Source organism: Anser cygnoides, chromosome 15 (genome assembly GCF_040182565.1).
Source record: "Anser cygnoides isolate HZ-2024a breed goose chromosome 15, Taihu_goose_T2T_genome, whole genome shotgun sequence".
NCBI classification, from domain to species: domain Eukaryota; kingdom Metazoa; phylum Chordata; class Aves; order Anseriformes; family Anatidae; genus Anser; species Anser cygnoides.
The window spans coordinates 4,105,142-4,115,538 of NC_089887.1; positions in this window are offsets into that span (position 1 = coordinate 4,105,142).

Below are 10,397 nucleotides of genomic sequence, written 5' to 3' on the forward strand. Positions count from 1 at the left end.
CTGGGGACAGAGAGCGGTGACCCCCCCCCCCCCCCGGGGGGCACACAGGTGGGTGACAGTCCCTGTGTCCCCCTGGGGTCGTGTTACCCCCCCAGGTGATGCTGTAGGGTCTGTGATGCTTGCCCCGGCCCTGCTCAGCACCTCGCTGGGACGCTCAGCACCGACGCTGGGATTTCCAAAAGCAATTAGAGAAATTAATGGGTGGAAACCAGGCGGCTGCTTGGGGGGGATCCCAGCTGCCTCGGGAAGCCCTTGCTCTCTGCGGGCTCTTTATGTTTTTATATAGCCCATGAGCTCCGGTTTATGCCCTTTTTCAGCATCTCCGCTGCCTGTGGCTGGGGACACCGCTCCCGCTGCCCTTTCGGGGTGAGGACAGGATGCGACCCGGCTGTTCAGGCAGCATTTTGGACCGAGGGGGGGGCCACGGCACAGCGGGGAGATGCTCAGAGAGCTGCCAGGCATGGGGGCACAGACCCTCAGGAGCACAGCCATGGGTGACCACACCAGATACATCCCTGAAGGAGCTCCCACACCACCAGGCATCCTCCAGAGAGCTCCCCCCAGAGCCCCCCAAAACCCTGTTGTCCCTCTGGGCCCATCCCAGCCCCGCTCTGTATTACCAGCACCAGTCGCTAGATGCCAGCCTGCCCCTGTGCCCGCTGCCCGCGGGCCACCCAGCCGCCCCGAGGAAAATAAAATAAAATAATAATAAAAAAAACAACAACAACAAAAAAAACCTCCTCCGAGGCACCAGGCTGAGGCAGGCAAGGGAGGAAAAATCAATTAAAGTGATTTGTCTGGTCTCCCTGCGAGACGCGGCGCTCGCAGGAGCGCGGAGGTTTTTCCAGCCTCTCCCCCCGCTGCCAGGACGCCTCGGCTGGGGTGGGTGGCGAACGCGGTGCCCACCGACACCGTGAGCGCGATCCCCAACGCTGAGCTGCGTTTGGTCGTGGCACGGAGCAGCCCTGACATGGTCCTGAGGCCACAGAGCTGGTGGGGGCCTGGATGTGGCCGGGGAGGGGGGAACCTCAGCACCCACCCCGGAGCACCGCGGGCAGGGTTTTGGATGGGGACCCCGCTCCGTGTCATCACCCACGGGGAGCCGATGTGGCCCCATCCGCTGACGAAACCCCAGCTTTACCACCCCAGGTGACGAAACCCCAACGGGAGGCATCGGCCAGGGAGCTGGCAGAGCCTGTTGCAGGGGTTTTCTCACCGAAAGGACCCCCCCACCTGGGGAGCAGCACCCCACGCCCGCTGTGACCCAAACTTCTCCACGGCACGGGAGTGGGGTGCGCCGCGCATCCAGCCCCCTCCCCCCCCAGCACCCCCCTAACCTGCCCCGAGCATCCTCGCACCAAAATCAATCCGATTTCCCCTCCCTTTTGGGTTCACACGCGGGAGCAGAGCCAGGCCCCGGCACCTCTGCGGGGTGGGTGCTCCGTCACCGCCAGGGCTGGGGGGGGTGGGCACCGAGTGGCACGGCGGGGATAAACCCGTGGGGGTGAGACGGTGGTGATGAAGCTGATGAAGAAGATGATGATGATGAAGATGATGATGATGATGATTTGCACCGGCAGCAGGCTCCCCAGCCGTCAGCAGCAAAGTGCTGTAAACACGGACATCCAACCCAACCCCACCACAGGAGATGCGTGCTGGGGGGATGCTCGGGGGGAGGCCAGGACCAGGCGGGGGGGGCTCTCACCTCCCCCAACCCCCTTCCCATCCCTCCCCCCCCCCAAACCACCCCCCCAGCCCCAGACAAAGCCGGTCCCATCCTCACCCAACAGGTCGGCAGCCTCTCTTACCTCCCCCCCCCCGCGGCAGCTCTGCGGCACCGGCTCCTCTCCCGCTCCCTTTCAGCCCCGGCGGCAGCCCCCGGCCCCCCCCGGCCCCCCCATACCGGAGCCCGGTCCCCGGGGTGGGGGCACCGGGAGCGGCGAGCGCGGCGGCTGCGAGCGAGGAGCGGGGGCGGCTCCGTCGCCACCAACCCCCCCCCCGCATCCTCCCCTTCCCCACCCCTCCGGCCGCCCCTCCCCGGCAGCGCTGGCCCCAAGGCGGGGAGGGGACGAGGGGGGGCTCAGAAATGTTTTTTCCGCCCAACAGAGCCCGTCCGCCCCCCTGGCTGTGTATACATCCTATAGGCAGCAGCTATAGGGACTGCCTGTATGTGATTTTGGGGGGGGGGAGGGGGTGTCAGTGGCGTGGCGCCGATTGCAAAGAGATATTAATTAGGGTGAAAAAAAAAAATCTGCGAATTTCACGTATTTCGTTTAGGACACAAGCTTTGCTCCCATTGCAGGGATAGGGATCTTTGCCCCCACACCCCAAACACTGTTGGCGTTATGGGGTCAGCGTGGGCTGCCCTGGGGGAGGATGGGACAGACGGACAGACGGAGGGATGGACGTGCAGGTAGGATGCACGGGGGGGGTGTGGAGGGATGGATGGGCAGGTGGATATATGTACAGGTAGGACAGACGGGTGGAGGCACAGACGGAGGGATGGATGGATGGATGGATGGATGGATGGATGGACAGACAGAGAGATGGAGAGATGGATGGATGGATGGATGGATGGATGGATGGATGGATGGATGGATGGGCATGGATGGATGGACAGGTGGATGGATGGACGGACGGACGGACAGATAGGACAACAGATGCATGGCCAGACAGCTGGCTGCATTGTAACTCCGGCTAGCAGCATGCAGAAATCCCCTTGCTTTTGGGGGCTGTGTGTGTGGGGGGGCTCTGCTCCCCAACGTAACCAGGGTTGGAAGCAGCATGGGGGGGGGGGGACACCCGTCCGGGGAGAGGACACCCAGGGCGGGTGCTCCAGGTGGGGACACTGCGGGTGTCCCCAGCCCTCCCCAGCTGAGCAGGCTGAGTCCGCGGGGACGCGATGCTGCTGGGTTTTGCAGGGGGAGCACAGCACAGTGGGGGGGGGGGCAGCGGGTGCCCCCCCATCCAAGGTGGACAAGAGCCCCTCACTGGTGTTCCCCATCCCTGGGTGGCGGTGGGGGGGTGCCTCGGAACAGCAGCCTGCTGGCAGGTGACAAACACCAAAGAACAAGCACCGTGCTCGGCTCTGACCTTTTGCCCTACACCAACTCCCTCCCTTGAAAACTGGTGCAAAGAGGGTGATTTTGGTGTGGGTGCCTCCTCACCCTCCGTCCACCACGGAGGAGGGACCTCAAAGATGCGACAGGGTTATAAAGACATCCCGGGGGCATCCCCGCGGCACTGCCAGCAGGGCAGGGACGGAGCAGCACAGCCCTACGAGACACCAGAGAATCCCCTGCTTGGCACCCAGGCGGTGTGCGAGCTCCACGAAAAGCGCAGGACGAGCTGGAGCATATGTGCGCTCGCCTTTTCCCAGCTCCCAGGCAGCGTTACTCACCCAGCTCAGCAGCGATTCTCCCGTCGGAGCCAGCCCTCCCGCCTCGGCGCCCCGGCTGCGGAGCCACGGGGGATCCTATAAAAGCCCCCGAGGTCCCGCCGGCATCCCGGCTCCCTTTGAGTGCATTTGGAGCTCCCGGAGACGCTGCAAAAAAAAAAAAAAAAAAACAACACCTGGAGGCAAAAACCCAAGCCCCTGACTTGTGCCATCCTGGCTGAAACCACACGACCTCCTAATCCCCATTTTGGGGCACGAGGGGTTTGACACCTTACTTCGGCTCATGGCTGCCAGAGGCCCCCACAACTCCAAAGGGACCCAGGGACATGCATGTGGGGCTGCCAAAATATTGTTATCTGCAACGCTCTGCGCTCACCGCAGACTGGGCTCGAGCCGGGCTCGGGGCCAGGGGTTTGCTCCTGACCCCAGAAGAGCTGGCACCAGATATAAGGAAACCTCTATGGCTTTTAGGGTCGCACCAGGATGAATTCCTCCCAAGTGCTTTCTCTCGGCCTTCCCCTCCCAAAGGACCCTGGTCCCATTCCCCATCCTCCCGAGGTGTCCGAGCTGGTGCTGGCGATGGTGCTGAGCCTCCTCCTCCCTTCGGGGACGTTTGGGGCCCCCGCGCCGTGCGCTCCCCCTGGGCTTTGCCGGGCTCTTCAATTTTTCAGCTGGACCTGAATAATTCAGCTTTGATGTAGCTGGCTCGAGGTCTGTGAGCTCGGCTGCTCCCGGAGTTTCCGCCTGACCCACTTTAACACCAGGGAAGCCTGCCAGGCGCGGCGGAGCTTTCCCCGACCCCTCGGTCCCCGTGGCACAACGGGATGTCCCACACCCAGCCCCTTGCACCTCCGCACCCAGCAGCACGCACCGCGAGGCATCCCAGGCCAAATCACAGCATTTTGGGGGAATTTTTCCCCTTCTTCCAGCCCTCCCGCAGCAGGCACTGCTTGTGGGATTAGGAGGTGGTTTTAGGTCTGTGGCAGGAGGCAGCCTCCGCCCCGGTGGCCTCCTTGCCATGGAGGCCGTGGATTGATCTCGCCGGGCGGAATAAGGCTCCTCTGATTCATTTGGCTTGGAGATGCTGGATTAGGATGGCCTCCAGAAATCCCCTTTATTGCGTTTTTTCTCGCTCCTGAAGCAGAGTTGGGTTTTATTAATTACTGCTGCCACAGAGGTGAGAGAGAGAGGAGGGACCGTTCAGGTGGATCTCGCCACGCTGCCAAAAAACCCAGTGCCACCTCTTTAAACCCTCACTGATCTTTTAGGTCGCTCTCTTTGGGGTGATGCTGGTGCTGTGTGCCTGCCCTCCCTTGGGCACCGCTGTCCCCGTTCCCCCCAGCACTCATCTCACAGGAACCCAGCGGCAAAACCCTACTCCTTAACCAAGCCGCACTCACCCAGCAGGGATGCCCGTGCCTTATATCCCTGTCCCCCGTGCACCTATGGGGTGGGCGATGGGGCACGGAGGTTTCTGGGCTGAGAGCCCCCCTCTCCCACCCTGCATTCCCGAGCTCAGTGCTCCCGGCAGCGCTGCTCTTCCACCTCTTCCACTTTATGGGACCGGGATGCTGCACGGCTCTTCCCGAGCATGCAATCCCCTCTTGGAAACCCTTCTTTAAATAACATCGAGGGCCTTCGCGTCCCTCCCCGAGGACGGCCTTCGCATCCTTCCCTGCTCTGCTGGGCAGCTCCGAGAGCCGGCTGAGCGCTGTGCCAGCCCCGGGAGCATCCTCGGCAGCACCGGCTTCGCATGGAGATGTCGGGGATGAAACGAGGCCAGCGTGGTGCTGGGGGGATTATCGGGGCCACAAGAAAGGCGGTGTAGCCGGGGGATTCGTTAGCTGCAGCTCGCGGGGTTGGTCGTGAACTGATTGCAGGGGGACCGAAATCCCCGGCGCTGGCAGGAGCTGGGCACCGGAGGCTGCGGGGATTAACGGGGTTTTCCCCAGGCTTTGCAGCAGGACACGGACGAGAGGAGTTGATTTGAGGCCAAAGCTCCGGATTTAAGCGCTCCTGGGAGATGCAGGGGCTGAACTGGAGCTGAGCCACAGCACCAGCACATCCCGAGGACCAACCCCACTCCCACGAACACCCCAATCTGGGGGCTTTTCCCTGCTCCTCTGCATCCCTCCCGCCTGCACCAGCTACACCGGACTGCGAGAGCTGGAAAAACCCAGAGAGGATGCCCAGAGACTTTCCTTATTATTTTTCCCCCCCTCCCTTCTCCTTGCTGGAACGGATTTGCATCCATCCCTAATTAATCCGAGATGAGCTGCTAATTCAGCTCCTTGATTGCAACTTTGCATAATTGCTGCATGCACACGCAGCGGCAGGACGGGATAAAAAAAGGAGACACTCAGCAGCGGGCGCAGGGGAGGTGAGGGCCGGGAAGGGCTGTTCCAGCAATCTCCCACTCATCTGGGCTATTTAAAGACCAGGTGCAGAAAGAGAGAGAGGAGATTTTTTTTCTCTGAAAGCAGAAAATGGCCACGTCCACCCTTGGATGGTTTCGCTGTCCCGTGCTGGGCTCCCAAAGGATCTCACCGGCAGCCTCAGCACCTTTGGCGATGGGAAAACTGCAGTAAATGAGCACGGTGCTTTGGGCAGCACAGCACCTTTGGCTCTTCCCGCAGCGCTACCGAGCTCTGACATCCTCCTCCTCCTCCTCTTCTGGTGCCCAAGTGGTCGTCAGTAGGTTTCAGAGTGAACGCTCTACCAAGAGGAGCGGGGCCATCTCTCCCCACCCACTCCAGGCTGCCCAGCCACCAGCGGGTGCATTCGGCCACGAAACCCCCCCAAAACAAGAGCCAGGGGGCTGCGGGCATGACCCTGCCACCTCCGAAATACCACGGAGCACAGGAGGCCGGGACGCATCGCCCAGTGCCGTGGCAACGGGCACAGCCACCGGTGCAGCCGACCTAAGGGCTGGTGGCAAAATTTGGGGGAAAATCAGCTTTTCCCAGCAGCGACACACAAAACCACCCCTGCAGCACGGGTGGGCGATGTGTGTGCCCGGTGATGTTGGCCCATGGGTTATACCCCACTCCTCCGCCACCCAAAGCCCCCTCCCAGACACATCCCCCCCCCCTTTATCACCTCTGTGCACCCCTCGGTTCCTCCCAGGGCTGAGTGACAGGGCAGCAAATAGCGTTGGACAGCTTGGCCCCAGAAAGACAAGAGCCACTTTCAGCCTTTTCCCCTATAAAAATGCAGCCCCCGGCCCCGGGGCCCCCTCCCCATGGCTTGGGCTGAATGGGGGGGCTTGGGCTGGGCCCCCCCCCGCCCCTATTAATTAGCGGGGGCACGCATGGAGCCCAACACCACGGCGGAGATTTGGGCACCACTGACACACACGGAGCATTAAACCCCTTACGGGGGATTTGCATAAGCTCGGGGAGGGAGGAAGAGCGGGGGGGAAAAGTGTCGACAATGGGAAAGTAAAAGCATTAAAGTGCTTAGGAAAAAAAAAATCTGATAAAGGAATAAACCAGTTAAGGGAATATATAATTCGGAGCCTGGTTATTCAAATCCTGCCTTATAGGAAATCCTCTTAAAGCGATCACCTGATTGCGTGTCAAATTCCTAATTGAATAATAAAGGAATTATGTATTTATTCCATAAACGCACAAGGAGGGAGCGCACGGGGGGCTGGCAGCCCGGTGGGGGGGGGCAGCCCCAGTGCCCCCCCCTTGGCCCCACACTTTTCCCACGGGGGGCTGTGGGCGATGCTGCGCGGCCGCTCCTGCCTGCCTCCGCACTGTAAATAAGATGCAGGGAAAGGAAAAAAAAATAAAAAATAAAAAAAGACATCACCTGGCAGCGGGGAGGCACGCAGCAAGCCCCCAGCCTGCGCCGGGGATCGAGCTGGGGGGGGGGAGAAAGAAAGAGAGGAGCTAAAAATAGCCCCGGGAGCCGCTTTCTTCCCGGAGATCATTTTTCTACCCGCCCATTTCACTTCATAAACAGGATTATTTATTTATTTATCCCCCTCTTCATGCCACTTTCTTTTTTTTTTTTTTATTCCCCTCTCTGTTTTTACCAAGTGCTTTGCCCAGGCCCAGCTCTCTTTTAAAAGCAAGTTAAAACGAGGAAAAAAACCAAACCACCCCCTCTCCCAACCCGCCCCAAAGCCAACCAAACCCAGCCCCCGTGGTCGCTCCAGCCAAAGCTGGCAGGGCCGCAGCACTTTAGAGGTAATTGAATATCCCGGAGTGCATCTGCTAATGCAGCTCCACGATAAATAAGCGGCAGCGGCGAGCACGGGGCCGTGGCCTCGGCAGCTCGGGCAGGGCAGAGGCAGCAGCTGAGAAAACAGCGCGAGCACCCAGCAAAACCCAGCCCTGGCCAGGCCCCGGGCTGCCAGAGGCTCGGTTTGGGGAATATTCGATGGCAGCACCGAGCGGGGGGCTCGGGGAGGTGGTTATTGAATTTATGGAGTTTTTCTCTGCCAAGCCTGGTGCGTGGCAGCCACAGGGGCCGAGCCCTCCGATTTTTTGAGGGATGGAGCCGGGCTCGGGTCTTTGCACCTCCAGCCAGGCCCGCGCTGCCTCCGCTCAGCGTCCTCCAGAGCAGCCTTCAGGGCTGGCAGCAGCAGTTAATCCAAGGCTGCGGAGGCCATCTTCCCATGCACGCGCTGTTTGGTTTCCGAAGAGGCTCCTAATAACTAATTTCAGACGGTGAAAATGCGTCCTGACCCCTTGAAATGCAAATTGCCGTGTGCCCTGGGAGACGGGAAAGGCTGCTCCGCAGCCGGGAGGGTAAAAAGGAGCCAGATGAGGTCTCCTGCCCCTGCCCCTGCCTCTCCACTTTCATTTCCAAAATCACTTTTGGGTGAAGAGGGGAGCTGCTCTCTGCCATTTCGTGGGGCTCGCTGCCCGTACATGGGGATGGGGTGTGCAGGAAAGGGGCACGGCCCCCCTAGGGCGCCAGAAACCAGACCTGCTGCAGCCCCGGGACGGCAGCGACACGGCAGAGCCCCCCTGGGTCCGGAGACCCAGCCGAAGGGAGCTGCCTGGCCCCGCTCGGGGGTCCTGAGCGTGGTCCCCAAGGTGCCGCAGAGCCCCCAGGGGCAGGGATGCGCCGTGGGGAGGGGGGTGGGATGCTCCCGGGGAAGGTGCAGGGATGCTCGGGGAGGGAAGGGAGAAAAGGAGCAGGGATGCTGCAGGAGGAAAGAGGTTAAGGGACAGGGATGCTACGGGAGGGAAGAGGAAAAAGGAGCAGGGATAATCCGGGAAGGGAAGGGGGAAGGAGCAGGGATGCGCACCACCACCTAGCGGCTGCGCGGAGCCCACTGCCCACCCCAGGCCAGTGCCAACCCCCGTCTGTCACTCTCGCCCCAGGCTTCTTTTTGCCCCTGGAGCACAGGATTCAGGGTACCACACCATTACCAGCATCCTCTAGCTTATTTAATGAGTTCACCTGGACTTCTCAGTCTCTGAGCCCCTTATTGCAGCCTCACCGTGCAGCTCAGTAAAAACTCACCGCTAAGGAAAAACGTGACAAGGTGCTGGAAGAGCAGGCACCGGGTTTCCTCAGCTGCAGCGGGCTGGGCAGAAAGCTCTCATTAGCTCACGTCACACCAGTAATTAGCTGAAGAAATGTCCAAGGGCCTGGCAGAGGTGTGTTCAAAACCTGTGCAGGGCTAGGGCAGAGGCAGAAGGTGAAAGGCACCCGCTCAGGGATGGATGGGCTGGCAGCAAGGCCAGAGGCTCCCAAACACAGGCAGGAGCAGAGCAGTGACGGTGCTCGCCTCTGCCTGCTGCTCCCCCAGCACCTCCCAGCGTCTGGTTTCCACCCGCTTGCTCTAAAACGCCACAATTCTGCATCCAAGGAAAACAGCACGGCTGAACGGCGAGCCTGCCGGGGCTGCTCTGCCTGGTAGCTCTGCTCCCGGCAGCACGCTTGGCCCCGAGCCCGGGAGGCTGGGCTGCTTACACCAGCACCGTGCTCTTGCTCTGATTTCTCCTGGGACTCGAGTCCCAGGTCACGAGTAAGTACAGGCAGCAAAGGTGTCAGCGCCTGGCCAGTTGGTGGGATGCCACAACAGGGCTAAACCCTGCTTACTACTAACAGGGAGCTCCACGAAGGAAAGAGGCACAAGTCGGCGCTACCCTCATAAGGAGATAAATAATGGGAGGTGAGATTTATTATAACAGGAGGTGAGGTTTCCCCATCCCTTCCCTGGGAATTCCAGCTTAATGGGGCAGACCCAGTACCAGCAGACAGATGCAAGACTGCCACTGAACACAGCTGCAGCTGCCTGTTTCAGGGCTGTGTTTAACCCATTACTTAGGATTTTCCCCGTGCTTACTAGATACTGTTCTGGCCAACAGATTCACCTTTTCTGATTCTTCTGCAGGGATTCATGTGCTGGGCAGGCCTACGGCAGGAGCAGTCAGACCTGGATGGCCACATCCATCCTGGGCACAAGGTCGGAGCTGCTGCCTGCACCACCACCTCGGCTGGAAGCTCTGCCACTCACTGAAGCCACCCGCAAACAGCTCAGCTCTGATCCTCAGCTTGCTCCAGGCAGAAGAAGGGAAACAGCAGCAGCAGCTGAACGAACAGTTTAGAATCACTCATCCGAGCTAACACAGCTGCTTCTGCCTGCAGAAAGGGACGGCACGAACGGCACTGGCAGGAAAGCATCACCCTTCAGAGCAGGAGCAGGAGAGGAGATGCTTGCAGCTTCACAGCCGAGGTCGCTGTGAAACAGTCACAGAGGAGAGCAGGAGCTCTCAGCGTGTGCTCCTCCACTGCTAGCCAGAGCAACTTGCTCCTCTCATCCACCCTGAGCAGAGGGTTTGTCACAGGAGAAGCCTCCACACCCATCGGCATGGGCTTGCTCTCCCCTGGGCCTGAAGGTGAGAAGCAGCAAGCTGGGAGCGGCAGCACAGCAAGCAGGGTACGGTACTTGAAAGCACTGCTACGGACGCAATCCATAAAATAAAGCATAAAGGAAGTTATTGAAACTCACCTGAGGAACAGGAGAAAAATA